Source organism: Lissotriton vulgaris, chromosome 4_1 (genome assembly GCF_964263255.1).
Source record: "Lissotriton vulgaris chromosome 4_1, aLisVul1.2, whole genome shotgun sequence".
In the NCBI taxonomy this organism is placed as follows: Eukaryota; Metazoa; Chordata; class Amphibia; order Caudata; family Salamandridae; genus Lissotriton; species Lissotriton vulgaris.
The window spans coordinates 432,538,469-432,555,078 of record NC_141691.1 but is presented as its reverse complement, the minus strand read 5'-3'; positions in this window follow the sequence as shown (position 1 = coordinate 432,555,078).

Below are 16,610 nucleotides of genomic sequence, written 5' to 3'. Positions count from 1 at the left end.
CTGTGTGTTCACCAGAGGCCGAGAGTGTCAAGTTCGGGGAGGCCGGTACCGCAGCTCTCTCCTGTGCAGGCTCGCTATTGGTGGTATTTCTCAAAGGCCCCCAACAGGGATAACAGTCTGCCCGGCCCGCAATTAAAAATAAATATCCCCCCACAGTAAATGCAGGCAGTCCCCGTCAGTCCGCTCTTGACTGAGGCCGTCCCCGTCACTCGCTCGTACAGAGGGCAATCCCCGGCAGTCTACCACCCGCTCCCGCCAACTTCCCCACACGGCAGCTTAAGGCTAGACACTGTCCATTACCTGCGGTTGTTGGTGAGCCAGACACCGTCCGGGAGCTCTCCTTTCCTCCGGGCACCCAGTCCTTGGCGCAGCTGCATGGGAGCAGAACGGGGAAGCCCTTCCTGTTGGGAGCACCACCTCACTCCGTGACGTTACGCAGCAGCTCCAATCCCAGCGCGGCCCTGCTCTGACGTCAGCGGGGCAGTGCGCTGGACTCCCGAGACCCACAGCGTTGCCGATTCTGATCACCAAGTCTTCCTTAGGCACAGCAGGCCTTGAAGCAAGGTGCAGTTCCGAGCGCCTAAGTGCTGCAGAGCAGTTCTTGAGGACACATGGGTGTTTCAGCACCCCAGGGGTCATTTGTAACCCCAATGAGGCAGTTCTCATGATTTTGTGCTGTCCTTATGAATCCCCAGCAATCAGGGGGGCCGTCAGGGTATGGTGGAGACACTCTGGTGATGTTACACCCAGTTTTTCCCAGCAGGGCAGGATCAGCAGAAAGTAGGGCAGCTCAGCAGGTTGGGGGGCAGAAGTTCCTTGGAGCAATCAGCCTCCTTCCCAATGGCAATTCTCTTGCGCAGCAGTCCTCTCTCCAGCAGGGTGTCGTTGTGGTCCAATAGTGTAACAAAGAAGTGAGGCCAGGACCCTCCCTTATATATCTTTCAGTCTAGGGGCTAGAAAGTGGTAGAACTCCCTGGAAGGGTCTGTGGGCAGGGGCTTCTGGAAGAGTCCAGGGAGTTCTGGGATGTTCCCTGCCTTCCCTGACCTAGCTGTCACATTGATGAGAGACAGGCCATTAAGGCTACAGTGGGCAGGCCATCACGGCCCATCCCAGGGAAGAAGGTGTGAATCACCACTCCCACCTCTCAACCCAGGCAGGCTATCAGTATGCAGAGGGGAGGAGCAGTCTACAGTGCCCAGGCTAAGTGTAGGCAGGAAAGGGTCCACTTTCTAAAAGTGGGATCCCTAGCGTAGTAGTGCCCAAACCCAATATATCATTAGAAAGATTTCCCCGCCCGAGTCAAACAAGACCAAACATGACAGACTTATTAGGTCCTTGTCAGAAATTATCCCATAAGGGGGGTTCCCAAAGCTAGCCTATGGAGAGTTAAGCCTTACTGCAGTCGCAAGTGCTTGTGGCAGATATGAGGGGGTCACAAGGTTTTAGGGGAGAGCACCTGCACCTCAGCACTGTTTAGCAGTGGTGAGGCGCCCAGAGTCCTAAGTCCAATAAAAAGGGACAGTGGAAATGGGAGGCACATGGGCAAAAAGGTAGGGGAAGACCTTCTAAGGCTGACAGGTCCAACACGCCAACAGTTCCAGTGCTGTTCCTATATATCTGTTCTTTCACAAGTTATCACTTGGTTTAATCTATCCTATATTTTGTAGGCTAATGATTCCCACTTTAACCTCTTTTTCTTTGTTTCTCTCCTGTTAATCATAGCGTCAGTTTTGGTTGATTGTTTGCTATCACCTACACCCTCGGTGACTTCACATTCTAAATATCTTAAGCCTACAAAATCGGTTCCTACATTTTCTTGGGCACTTCCCCTCCCAATTCCTGTGCACGCCCTGCAATATTCACATCTATTTGTAATTTAGACATTACTATTGGCTGTAATCATTCCCTTTTTCTAAACATCTTGCTAGTTTCTCATCATTGTCAATTTGAGATTCTGAATATTTACAACTTACTCTGTTTTTTCATTTCCATCCTGCAGCATTTATTTTCCTTCTTCACTTTAAAAGTCTTATGTAGCACGAACATTACACAAGCGAGTTTCAGAGCACTTTTAGCATGTACAAAGAGCAGAGGCATAAGAAAAACAGATATGTCTCACAATATTAGAGAGATCAACACAAAGAATAGTTACAAATGGACTCAATAAGCATAGAAAAAACAATCATCAAAATAATGTCAGCAAGCCGTTGTCGTGAAATTAATTGGCGACGTGGAAAGGAGATCCTAGGATATAGGGCATACATGTATTAATGAGTAATGTTTTGAGTTCTTTCTTGAAGGGAACAGTTGAGGGATTTAGTCTGGTTACAGGGAGCAGTGAGTTACAGATTTTCGGGGCGATCCCAGGGAAAGCTCGGCTGCAAGTTTTCTTTTTGGAGGATCTCTGTGGTTTCAGCAATTAAGTGCTGGAGCTTTTGCAAGATCTGTCACCACCAGAGGGCTCCAAACCCCTGAGCAAGGTATCTCAGGGTACTGAAGTGTAGGGCTTTATCGCTAATGAAGGCGATTTTTAATTGAATTCTTGCTTCATAAGGAAGCCAGTTGAGACAGATAAGGTCAGGGGAGATATGGGTGTTTCTTTCAGATCCAGTGATGAGTCTAGCGGCAGAACTGAGGGAGGCCCTTAGAGGACACGTTGTGAACCTGGGAAGGCCGCTAAGGGTTGCACTTCTATAGGTTAAACTAGGGAGTACTAGAGCTTGTACTGCAGATTTGAAGTCATTTGAGGAGAGAAAGGGTTTTAATTTCCTTAAGATGCTCATTTGTAGGTTCGCTCCTTTGGCGGCGACACTGATGAGCTTCTGCATGTTAAAGTTCTTAACAAGAGTTATTCCCAGTTATCTCGCTGAATCGATAACTTGGGGCTAACTTGGGGTAATAGGGGTAGCTTATGCTTTTAAATGATATTTGGTCCAGCTACCTCCCTCCTGCTCTTCCTTCTGCTTAGGGGCATTTGTCCTAAATTATGGAACTCTGATGTTTATCTTTTCACACCTTCCTAAAAACCTTTCTCCTTCATGAAGCTTTTGCTGGCAATTTTACATAAATGTAAACATGTTGTCCTGGACTGCTTTTAAATTACTCTAGGTACAGGACGCAATGGTTTGTTTAATTCAATAAATGAATGAATAAATCAATAGCTGAAGGTAGCCAGAGAGGTAAAAGAAATGGTAAAACATGTATTCCAGTGAATCCACTGCTTCTTCATTTTAATACTGTATTAAAGGGACTCCTTTACACCTTCATCTACCACTTTTATGATCGTCAAAAGTCTTTCATCCATAGTGGGAGGAATCATTCAGACAGAGAATATCATGGTGCTAAGTTATGTGGTAATGTAATCCTCCATTTTCTGGATGGTGTGCTAAGGCCAGTTGCAAATCCAATAATTGAGTTTAACCCACCATAGAGGTAATAGGCAAGACCCTCCAGAATTTTGCTATTTCGTGATTTGCAAAAAATCGCTAAATCTAAAGTTTTGTAAAAAGCCGCGATTTTTTACGAAACTGCCCACGAAATTTGTAGAATGCAGTCAATTTTTTTTTTCATGAGGCTATGACACACAACAGATATTGTTAGGCATGTATTGCATCTCTAGTGGCAGTGAACTCGCGCTGACCTCTGAACCCTTATCTCGAAGAAGCTGCAGCAGCCATCGCTCAGAGGAGCAAATGTTACTCAAGGGGGCAGCTGCCCGCTTCTGTGTGCTAGATGAATCACAACCATAGACTAATGTTTGCACAAAACACTAAAAGGCCAAGTAGTTAGCAAAAACTGCACCATAGAAATACCCAGTGACATATAAACTTAGAGATATGTCAGGGTGCAGCCTAAAAACCCAAAATCCTGTTCTGCAAGTCACATCTGAGGCAAAACAAATGATTTTTACATGCCTGAACTCTCCACATAACTGGCGTATAATTTTACTGAAACTTAGTTAAATATGTAAAGTATCAGAGAGTTGAGTATTATAACATTACAAGCAACATCATGGCTGCATCTGAAAAGCCACAGACATAGTAAACGTGCAGACATAAAAAAAATGCATTGAGATCAGAAAATACAGAAATAGCAGACAAAATTAGCTTCAAACATTTCTCAAAATCCACAATTGCTTGGCAAATAAAATACAGACAAAAACAACATGTTGCAGGGCGTGTGCACATTGTATGTATCTATAAATATCGATGTCTGTTATTACTCTCAAACATCTTTGGGAGATACTAGTTTGTCTTTCGTTAACAAATTCACTTGCAAAGTACTTTCTGGATTAAAGCAGGATATCAACAAACTTGGCAGGCAATGTGTGGGTGATGACAGATTCTTTCCTACACTTTTGAGTAGCTTTATCGTCTATGCTAAAACTTTGTTTTAAATAGCTTTATTGAAAATATTAAATTTTATATACAAAACACACAAAGAACAAGATAGGATATGATGCCTTGTTACAAATTCTAAATCTTGACACAAAATCCTGCAGTCTTAATATAATAACATTTTTACCATCCAGTAGAATTTTGTTTTGAGTCCTATTTTTTAACCTACAGCCTGGTGGATATTCCATTTGACAAGTAACAAATGGATTTTACTGACTACAGTTGTGGATGTGTGTTACTTTGACATTAGCCAATCTATGTCCTGTGCACGTTCTGGTTTATATGTAGGCGTTACTCTAGAAGCCCATCTGAAACCAAAATGCACTATTTGAGTCTTATAAAAAGTCGCGAGGTGTTCTTGAATCAAATGGAATCTTCTCCATAGAACTTGAGAATGCCTGTGCTACCAAACAGATCCAGTGAAAGCATTTTATAGCTGCTCAACTTGAATTTGCACCAGAGAATGTGTGCATATAGCAGTGCTTAATTTAAGCCGTTGGTTTCCGGTGCACGGCACCCGCACTTAATCTCTCAGACAGTTTATAATGCCTAGTTCAACATGACATACTCTGCTGAATCAGTTTACTTTGATTTGAGCCTGAAAAGAAATGATTACGAGTAAAATGAAGTGCTGCAGAAATGCAGCTAAATTACCATTTTTGCACCACTACATTTCCATTTTTATGCCGCTAAATTTGCAAATCTATGCCGCAATATCCTGGGGGGTCTGAATAGGTGATGAAAATTTCATTAGTAGATTCTACTTTGGACTACCATTTCCTTAGGAAATCTGAGGGATTTGCATTATCACCTAGCTCTAAATCAAGCCCTATGTTTTACAACATGAAATATGTTATGCAATGGCACTGCAATGGTTAGAGTGGCGGACCTTGATGCAGAGCGCTGGCCAGGGACCAGGGTTCGATTCCCGCCTCGGCGAGATCGGGCTTAAATTCCTCTGACCGGATATTCTCTCCTCAGTGCCGAATCTAAGCATGGGCCCCACGCTGCAACTCTGGGCAATAGCTTGCTTAGTCTCCACAACGGCCCCCGATACACAAGGGATGCCTGGTTTCACCATGGGATGCCCAGGAGTGGACACCTCACAAGGAAAAGCCAGGAGGGGTTCCCTTGTGGTAGGAGTACAAGCGCCGGGATGCTTACGGGTTACTGTTCGCGCTATACAAATACAACACATTTACATTTACTGCCACTGATTCTTTCTGATACAATTTCTCACATGTTCCGTCATAGACTGCACTATTCCACACGTACGCCATCAGCATGTACGTTCATAAAATGTGCGTAAAAACATTTTTCATAGAACAGTTTTTAGAAATGAATAGTCTTTGTTAGTAGCATAAGGCGAGTTATTCGCTAAAACAGATTGGATTTATCAAATGCATTTTAGGTGAGTAAGCGAGACACATTTCATAACTAGAGTTCTCCCTGAATTCCAGCAGTTCTCATTCAATGCTACTCTCAAAGCGTTACAGAACATGGCATGCAAAAGCATCTGGCTAAGTTTTCCTCACAGCCTAAAACAATTTTTTAATAGTCTGCTGAATTGAGGGACAATTAAAGATCGGTAGAATAGACCTCTTTCTGGTTTGAATGAGTGGACGCCAAAAAATTGGAGATTTGGACGAGGTCACGAAAGTTGTGAAAAAAAGTTAATTGAGAACATCATACTGGAAACTGCTTGGGAGAAAGATTTTAAAAATCACTCAAACCCTTTTGTGAAATTATATGTGTCTACTCTCAAATTTATTTCCAGACATACACATTTGTTTATGGCCAAAAATACCTAATTGACGTCTGCCATGAATTCACAAAGGGATTCCTGGGGCAAGCATATGCATTTACATCCAAACAAGTAAATTCCTCTCAATGAATGGAAAGCAAGTGTTCTAAGACATGGCTTGCCTTATAAATTTGGGAATCCCCACAAATATGTACATTTATGGGCATTCCCATTCCTTTCCATCCAGTAGTTGATCATACATAGATGTAGTAACCAATCACACACATATTTACTGGGGCCACAGGGATTTTTTTTCCTTAAGGAGAAAAAAGTGGTATTGCACAAGAAGCTCTTTGACCCTGTGTGGGTTTCTACACTGTGTAGAAATCCACAGCGGGAGAACAGGAGTCCGCTGGAATTGTCAAAACTTTTCCAGTAGTGCATCTGGAAACCTACACCAGACACAGTTATCTAGGCTTAATACTGGGAATACTCATGAATTCCAAAATCTCTTTTACTTCGGAGAATAGGGCCCATGATGTGCAATGCAAGACTAGCACACGATTGCCACCTTGAAATAAACGTTCAGCATGTTCTTCCATACACTAATCCTTGTATCTCGAACTAGTGATGGGATTTAAATCACATGTTTGCCTTGCAGCCTATGAGAAATTAAACTTCCTTTGTAAAGCTGGTACAGTAAACATATTCTACATATTAGCCGCATAAGGATAAATGCGGACGACTGCTGATGCATTCTACTTATGCTTTCAAGGAAATCAACCTGCCTTATTTATCACTGCAGCCCAGCTGCAAATTATTAACTAAATTACATGTTAACTGCATTTGTATGCTGTTCGAAAGTGAACTCAAAATGATATCACCAGTGTACTCTGCATGCCTAGTTCTCTTCTAACTTTTCACGTCTATAAACACCGGTAATGTTCACTATTTTTGTTTACTCCCCATGTGACGCATTTCCTTGTAAAAAGAATACTACTTCAAAAGTAATATTGTAATATGTTTCAATAACAACATTAAGTTGATATCCGCTGAGCATTTAACTGTTTTAAATGATTGGAATTGTATTATTTTCAATGCAATAATTTTCCAATATTTTGGCACAATTTTCATTTGTTAAAACAATGTCAAATGCAATATCTTAAGGTGGCTAATCTTGTTAGAAATTTCAAAGTTGTTTGATCCGAGTGACAAGCGCTTCTGGGAATGTACTAGGGTTATTTCATTTCTCGAAAGATTAAGAACTTCAACTCAATCCACTGATATGTTTACGCCCCCAAATATTATTGACTATATTTTCTTTTTGTATCCACCTGGACGTCACTTAATTGAATATTCTTTAATGTAATCAACAAATGTATGTACTCTTTGATCTATGCTGAGTTTTAATTAAACATACTGGTGCATATGTCATCTCTGGCATGATAATCGGCCTGTCATTCTGAGTTTGCTTTAAGGCATGAGCACATTGGTGTTGAAGCTACTCTTTTTGTTTTAGCAGTCATCTGAAATATTTGGGGAAACATTTCTGTTTAAAGAAAACGAATTGCACTGTTTTAATGTGCTTTTATCTACGATTGCAAAAAATATTCCTAAGAATGCTTCTTTGAAGCGTTTGTGAATCAAGCTGGGGTTGGGAACATTTATCATTTGGTGTGTTTGTGTTACGTCAGGTTGTCTTAACTTTTACTGTTATTACCCAAATCGGTCAGTACAGTGATGTTTTGTCACTAACCTTCTCCGTGTGACAATACTGCAGTGGTGGTGCTTTGGGTCAAAAAATCAATCTTCCAGGCAAAACATGGCATCACCAGTAATTTTCCTTTTACGGATCCACCATTCAATCCTGGTTAAGGAATACAAATGGTCCAAATGCACAGACAGTGAATTCCCTGAGAATCAGGGCAATAGTCCTCTGTATATCTCAAACAAACTTCCACTCTAAGAGCTTGTTTGAGAAAGCAAAAAGAAATCCTAGGTGGCAAACAAAATATGATGCTCTTTTTCCACTCTGCTTGGCAGATGTACTGTGGGTGCAAATACATTACTATGCAGGTGAGGACCTCTAAACATGGTGAGTGCTCCTCCATATAGGAAGTAGAGGCTAGGGCCATCACTGCGTCTAATTCTTTGCATTTGTAACACATATCTATCTATCTGTCTGTCTGTCTGTCTGTCTGTCTGTCTGTCTGTCCGTCCATCCATTAGACCAGGCCCTTTTTGCAGGTTTATCGCTAAATATTTTGCCTTTTGCCTCCTATTTTGTCTGAGGACTCTGGGCACTTTACCACTGCTGATCAGTGCTATAGTGCATATGCTCTCTGTGTGAATTGTAATTTTTGTTGGGTATCTTTAATTGGCATATTTGATTTCCTGGTAAGTCCCTAGTAAAGTGTGCTGTGTGTGCCAAGGCCTGCAACTCAAATGCTGCTTTTGGGGGCTTGGCTGGTGGATTCCCCTTTGAAACTAGAGCCCGGATTACGGGACACACTTACCACATCTCCTTTTATCAGAGGATAAAACACATCCGCGCTCAGGGAGGGGCCACCCCTTACCTTGCCAATCACTTTGAACCGTTTAAGGGGGCAGATGAGAGCACCAAGTAAGTACAGAAAAGTCGCTAAAATTGGCCCCTGAAAAGGTGGTTTTGCATTAACAAAAGGTATGTGTTAGACCTAAAAAAGTATGCGCTGGGTCTAGGAAGGTAGTTTTTTTTTTGTCAATGTCCAGACCCTGGCAAGACAATATAGAACAAGCATTTGCAATGCAATATGTCTCGCAGTTACGCAAGTTTGAGCTATTGGCATTGTATATGGCTATGCCTTTAATTTTGGTATTGGTTTTTAAAACATAAATATATGACATTGCCATTTACAATGGCAGTAGCTTAAACTCACGTAAATGCGAGATCAATTGCATTGCAAATGCTTGTTATTGAGCTCAGCGACTCTTGAAAGAAAGACTACAAATAGATAATGGTGTATAAGTAGTAGATCTTAAACCCCACTACTTTAGACTAATGCTAGAACCAGGAGGAACCTCTGCCAAGGAGAAGAGCAGTAGAAAGGAATACTACTCCTTTGCTGTGTGTTGCTTTGCGGGGTTGGTCTGCAGTTGCTGCTCCTTCCAAGGAGAGGAAAAGGACTTGACATTTATGTTTTCCTGCTTGTGAAGTTTCTCCAAGGGCTTGTGTGTGTTTGCATCCTGTTCTGAAGTTTCAGGGACACAAAGACTTCACCTGCAGCATCCTTGAACTCCAGTGCGGGAAGTTCTGACCCTCCTTATGGTGCCAAATCCAGTACTGGGCCTTTGGAGGTTGTTCCTGCTGCATAGACCTGCACAGATCTGAAGGAATCTGCAAAGCGATGCTTCACTCTTCTTGCGGCTGAAATTTCTTAGTCAGCACCACTCTGCTGGAGAAAATCCTGATGCGCAGCCCTGTGCTGCCAAAGAAATTGATGTAGCACCTGACCGTTGCCCAAATAATCACCACATGCCAAAGTCAACTCATCGTTCTCTGAAGTCTGAGACCCCTGCACTGAATCTGACTCAGGCCCTGCTGTGTGGCTAAAAGAATCAATGCATCACCTTTGTGCAGCTGTGAAAATCAATGCAGCACCTGGATCGCCGCCATATCGACCCTTAGCAGCTGAATTTTCTTGCGTGTCGACCTGTGCACCAAAGTTTTCTGACTCAAATCCCGCAGACCAAATTTACCTTGGAAATTGATGCCTCACTTCTCCCTACTGTCCTGATTTGAAGCTCCACTTTTCATGCATGCAGCAGAACTGTTGCCTCGCCTCCCCAAGGACTCAGAAACTAACGCCTCACTGTGTTTTCCAGTGCCTCCTTTCTCTGCAGCTGTTTTGCCTTGCGGATTTTGAAGCAGTTAAGGTACTGGATGTTAAGTTAACACATCCATAGAATTCCATGGACAGAATTGCTTGAAACCTTTTAAAAGTCATATTTCGAGTTGTGTATGTTGGGGTTTTGTTGTTTTGGTCTTGCTTGGTTTGGTTTAGATACAGATACTTTATTTTTATAAACTGGTGTTGTGTCCATTTGTAGTGTTGTCACTTGCTACTGTGTGTGTTATATACAAATGCTTTACACATTGACTCTGAGATAAGCCTGTATGCTCATGCAAAGTTCCCAAGGGGGTGAGCAGGGGTTATTTTAGAAATGGAAGTCCCCTTACTCTGGCTAGAAAGAAGGGTCCCTACTTGGACAGGGTACAAGCCTGCCAACTTGAGACCCTTATTTCTAACACTATCTTTCAAGCTGAGAAATTAAACTGCCTTTCAATGCCGAAATCCAGATGGTGGTGTAGCATGGCATCCACGTCCGTCCCTCTGATAAATTAATTTAAAAAAATCCAAACACAAGGTTTAATCCCCATGATGTGCTTCTGCTGTAAAGACCCTTGAAAAGAGTGGATTGTGCTATTTATTAACCTTGTTAAGGAAACACATGGTGACTAATGACTTCAACAGTGAATGGAGGGAAAAGATGTACACAGAAGGAAGCAGCCAACGAAATCATGTAATAGAACACATACTGTCCACTATCAACAGACTGAGCCTCAGAGTTTGCAAAGCCAGAACTATGCTTGCCCAAACATGCAAAAGATATAAAAATGTCTCCTAAACTGTGGGTCGCTTCCGAGACACTACAACATACGCTGTGTACTTGCGAACAATAATCTTGACCCTTTGTTTCTGATGGAGACATGGCTTTGGTATTCCTCTTTGCCTGACATTGCTTTAGCTATCCCACAGGGTTTCTATATTCATTTTTATCAACAGAGCCGATCAGAAAGGTGGGGGAGTAGCAGTTGTGTTCAGAGACACTATGGTTAGTTCTACTCTCTAAGTTGAAAGATGTAGATCCAATTGAAGGTCTTGCATTTTCTATCTCAATTAATCTGGCTTCTCCTTTGTCTGGAGTTTTAGTTTATAGACCCCCAAACAGCTCCATTAACTCCCTTCCTCTGCTTTTGGAACTTCTGGGCCAAATCCCTATTGTGTATTCCAACTTCTTAGCTGTGAGAGATTTTATTCTACATGTCGGTGATCCAAACTAGCACATCACAGTCTGTCAATACCATGGAAGGTTTCAACTTGGAATAACGGTCCCACTCACACGACGGGTCACACATTGGACCTAATTTTCTCTTGTTCTTTGAGTATCAGTGTATGGGCTACAATTGAATTACCATGGTCTGACTTCTTCTTACTTCCCTTTACAATTGTTACTAGTTATCTCTTAGAGCAGGTGCCCCCTGATCAGAAATGTAGGTGACTATGGTGACAACTGTCCCGAGCTTGGCTGGGGGAAGCTTTATTGGCAACTCTTTAACTCTCACAGGCTCTGTCAACTGAGATCAATCTCGAACTGGTGGACAATTGATTCTCTGAAGCTCTAGATTTTGTTGTCCTGATGAAATCTTTAGCCCAGAGATGTTCAAGGCCACTTGCCTTTTGGTTTATGAAAGCTATTTGTGAGGAGAAGGCACACTGCTAGTGGTTGGAGCACCTTTAGTGTTCTGCATATGATAAGTATTCAAAATCCTCATATAAAAAGTCATTGCCTAGCTTTTGCAAATCTTTCTGTAGAGTGCAGAAAGAGTTTATTGTGTCTTCCATTGATGCTACTGCTAATAAACCGCTGTCCCTCTTCAGCCTCATTAACTCTCTTCTCTTCTCAATGGCTATTCAAAACTCCTTTACTCTCTCTGTGCAACTGTGTGAGGAACTTGCTAATTTCTTTGCAACCAAAATGAACACAATGTATGTTCATTTTCTCACACAGGGTACAGCAGAAGTTATCCTAGGGGGTGGGGGTGACTCCTACATGCTCGGTATGTGAGTGATTTCTAGACTATCACACTGGAGGGATCAGCCATGCTACTGGCTAACTCCAGGACTGTTGCTCCCTGGACATTTTAAAGTCAGCCTCGCCAGTTACCAGTCCCATTCTCAATAAATTACTGAACGCCTCCTTGGAGTCATCTACTGTTTTAAAGAGGTGGAAACAGACCCTCTTACTTCCTCTACTTAAACAACCGTATGCAGATTCCATGCAACTCAGTAATTGTAGACTAATCTTCCTCCTTCCTGTAGCAATCAAGATGCTGGAGAAGGCAGTCAATAAACCGATCTGTTGGATTATGTTATCTAACACCTTCTTACATGATATGCAGACTGGCTTCTGGCCAGGTTACAGCACTGTATCCGCCATACTGGAGGTATCAGAATTCATCAAGCTCAACCTCGAACTGAGTGTCTCAGCATTGGTCATTCCTTTAGACTTGTCATCGGCTTTTCACACGGTTTCAAACCCCATCCTACTGAACAGGGTAGGGAAGATTGGTAGTCAAGGGAAGGCGCTGGCCAGGATCACATCATATTTGGAGGATAGATCTCAAGCAGTGTTTCTTGCCAACTTTTTTTCAGAAAACAAGCCTCTCAAGTACAGGATGCCTCTGAGCTCTCCCCTGAGTCACACACTTTTTATTGTCTTCCTGGAACCCCTGGCGTAGTTTTATAGAATCATGTGGTTTGAAGAACTCATACACTGATGGAACGCAGCTTCTACTCTTTTTCCAGGAAGAGGCACCTGTCACCTTCAAGTCCTCAAAGCAGTAGGCAACTAGATGAGCAAAAGCTGCCTCAAACTAAATTCTGATAAAACACAAGTTCTCTTTTTTGGTACAAGCTTGATCCTTGACTCCCTCAGTTGTTGTCCGTATGAGCTGCGGGCCTCTTCTCCTCCTCCTGCATTAGCAATGTGGGCGTACCATTTTACGCCGCTCTGTCTTTTGAACCACAGATCCAAGTGGTCTCTGCCAACTGCTTTGCTACCATGAAGCCCCTGAGAAGGATGCTACATTTGGTTCCTGTAGCATCTTGTAAGACCCCTTGATCAAGCTCTAGTCCCCACTAAATTGGGCTACGCCAACAGTCTCAACCTGGGTTTGCCAGCTTACCTTCTACAGCGATTGTAGAGTATCCAAAATGCCACCACACGTCACTCGGTGTCCACACCTCTCTGCAGTTGCACTGGCTCCCTGTTAATTACTGTATCAAGTTCAAGGCTCTAATCTCCCTATAGATCCCTGAAGAGCAAGGGGCCAAGGTATCTGAGATGCAGACTCCAGGCCTATTTTCAGGTTACATCTCTCATGTCAAATTCCCTGAAGATCCTGCACATCCAGAGGATATACCGGACGAGGTTCAATGGAAGATCATTTTCCCTATTGACAGCAAGACTCTGTAATTTGCTTCCGTCTTCCTTAGTTTTGTTCCCTCGGAAAAGATTTATAGGAAAGTCTTGAAGACCCACTTGTTTAATGCTTAGGCCGGCTGGCTATCATGCTATTCTGTTCTTTTGGGTGGTCCTGCTGTTAGCGCAGGGATGATGTCCTGGAAACAGCCACGTGCTATGTAATGCCATGTATTGGGGTGAAGTAAAATGTAAGATTTGAACAGCAACAAAGACACCTTTTGGACAAGGGCATGCCACACAGTCTTTGTGATTATGGAGGTATCAATGATTGCAGCCCTGACTCAAACTTGCCAGCTTCAATCAATCAATCAATCAATCAGGGTTTTTTACAGCACACTACTCACCTATGAGGGTCTCAAGGCGCTGGGGGCGGGGGTAGTTGGGGGCGGGGCGGTTGTAGGTTGGTTTAAACAGCAAAATAACCCTTAGGGAAATTGCAACCATGTAAACAATTTAAAGTGGCCATAGTAAGCTAAACAAAATTTATGGGTAACTGATGCTTCAAATGGTATAGGCAAAAGTATAATAGTGAAAATACATTTCAATGGAAACATATGTTGCAGCAAAAATAAATGGAAATGTAGCAACACTTCAAAAAGTGCTGCATCAGACCCAGTGTAAAATGTCAACTATGTAAACTAATGGTACAAATTCAACAACAAAAATTATTGGGACCGACCATAATTGATATTCACAGAGATGGATATTGGTAAAACAGTGTTAGCATAAAATAGAAAAAAACAAAAAGATGAAAGAAAATGTGAAACGGTTTCTATTGTTTATTTAAGATGCCTGAAAGGTTGGATACATTGTAATGATTTCCAATTAGTTTTTAAGCAACGTTTGCCTAAAGAGTTACCAAATTCTTACCTAATATTTTTAAAGCCAATATTTTAAGATCAAAATTTGGCCTTTCAGGAATACTGCTGTTAAGGTAGATTCATTTGGTGTTGTAAAGTATTTTGTAACTGAGGGTGAGGAGCTTGAAGGTAATCCTCTTGTTGATGTAGAGGCAGAGTAGGTGTATCATGTTGTGGGTGATGTGGCTGTAGCAGGGGACATTGAAAATCAATCAGGTGAAGGTGCTTTGGATTGGTTGTAGTCGTTATAGGTGTGTGGCTGTAATTCTTGTGTAGAGTGTTTTGCCACAGTGTAGTCTGTTTTTTCTTGTTTTCTTTAGGATGTACTTGTAAATGTTGTGGAGAATGTTGAAGGTGTTATAGCACTATGAGGAAATGCTGTAGATTTGTTTACACTTGTAGAGGGAGGAGTTCAATATGAATTATAGGTTGTGTACATGGTCAGTAGGTGTTGGTACTGTTTTCAGTGTAGTTGACCAGCAGGAGTTATCTGAAGCTAAGGGGGTGAGTTTGAGAAAGAGTATCTTCATGTTGTGTGAATTCATGTTTAAAGAGCTGCTCCTTATCCACTTGGTGACGTCCTTAATTGTGTTGTGGAAGTTGTTTTTGGTGGTATGTGGCTCCTTGGTGAGGAAGAGGATGAGCTGGGTGTCGTCGATGTAGGAGATAATGTTGTGGTTGAGTTGGTGGGCCATTTGTGTAAGGGTGGCCATGGAGATGTTGAATAGCGTTGGACTGGAGAATGAGCATTGGAAGACAGTGCAAATGATGTCAGTGGTTTTGGATCTGAAGGCTGGGAGGCAGACGCTCAGAGTTTCTATTAAACAACTTTTAAACTAAGAATTTCACACATACTATTTGACCATGGGGAAAAGTACGTGAAACTCTTAATGACTTTTTGTTGTAAATTTTGACTGCATATATTTGTAAGTAATATTATTTATAATGGAAGAAAATTAATGATGGTGTGTTGTTTTTTCAAGATTGTTTGCCATATCTCATAAATATGTAAGAAATTGGTCTTAAAAAAACCCATTTAAGATTGTTATTGAGATTGTTGTTTGTTTGTTTTTTAGATAATCTTCTTGATTGTCTTTTTTTTGCCTGCTGTTATGTGATGAGTACTATTGAACTCACTGTTTCTAGTGAATTTCAATGTATTCTGAGAACAGCAAAAAAGGCATCTGAAATGATTTTGTGTTGTAAAAGATAAATTGTAACTGTATGTGTCTTCTACAGATGCAACATTTATAATAATTTTTTTTTAAATTTATTATTTTGAAGGTAAGTATAACTAACAGTTAAAAATGATCGATGGGATGTACTTCTACAGAGCTGAAGAAAGAGAACGTCCATGGTGTACATACGTTTGTAAAGACGGTTTGTATCTTTTAAACATTTTTGAAGAAATTAAAAAATATACATACTGAGTGTACCTGTATTCTTTGCATTTAACTACAACACATCAACTACTTTGAAACTGGTAAGGTGAATAGATATTTTGTACTTTTTTTAGTACTGCATTTTATTATAATAGCCCTAGTTTTTTTCTATAGTGATAAAAAGTGACTGGTTTGAAAATGTAAGGAAAATTTAAAACTAAAAATTCATATAAATGTAAATGTACAGGAATTTATATAGCGCAAATCACCGAGCGGTTTCTAAGCGCTTGCTTAGGGAACCCGTCCTGGTATTCCCCTGTTTGTTTGTTTTTTTGTAACATCGTTTTTATTGCAGCACCAAAATAAATGTACAGACATTAAGTTCACGGTATAATCATAAAGCATAGCAAGAAGACACAGTAGTGATTCTCCTTCCCCATCATGAGTGGCATGTCCCCAAAAAGAAGACTGTTCTGCCTTAACGCTTAGGTCAGTCCTTGCTGCATAATTCAACGTCCGACATCTTAGTAGCAAGAAAAAGTGGGTTGCTTTTGTAATTTTTGCCCCTCCCCCACCCCTATCAAACACCCTCCCCCCATCGCCCCAACAGTTCCGAACACCCCCCTTCCCCACCCCCCACCCCGTGGCCGCGCTGTGCAAAGGTCCCAGTCAGAGTAAAGTCTGGTGTGTTGAAGGAAGGTCTTATACATTCGCAAGACAAGGTGTGTCCCCGGGTGTGTTAGCGGGGTTAGCTGCCATTAATTCCTCCATCTCCTCATCCCCCTCATCAGCATCATCTCGGAGCGCCTGTACCATCATTTCCCATGCTGTCGCCCTCTCCATAGCCTTCTCATCATCCATTCTCCAAGCCATCTGGTACCTCAATGTACTTTCACACGCTGCCCACCGCAAACATTC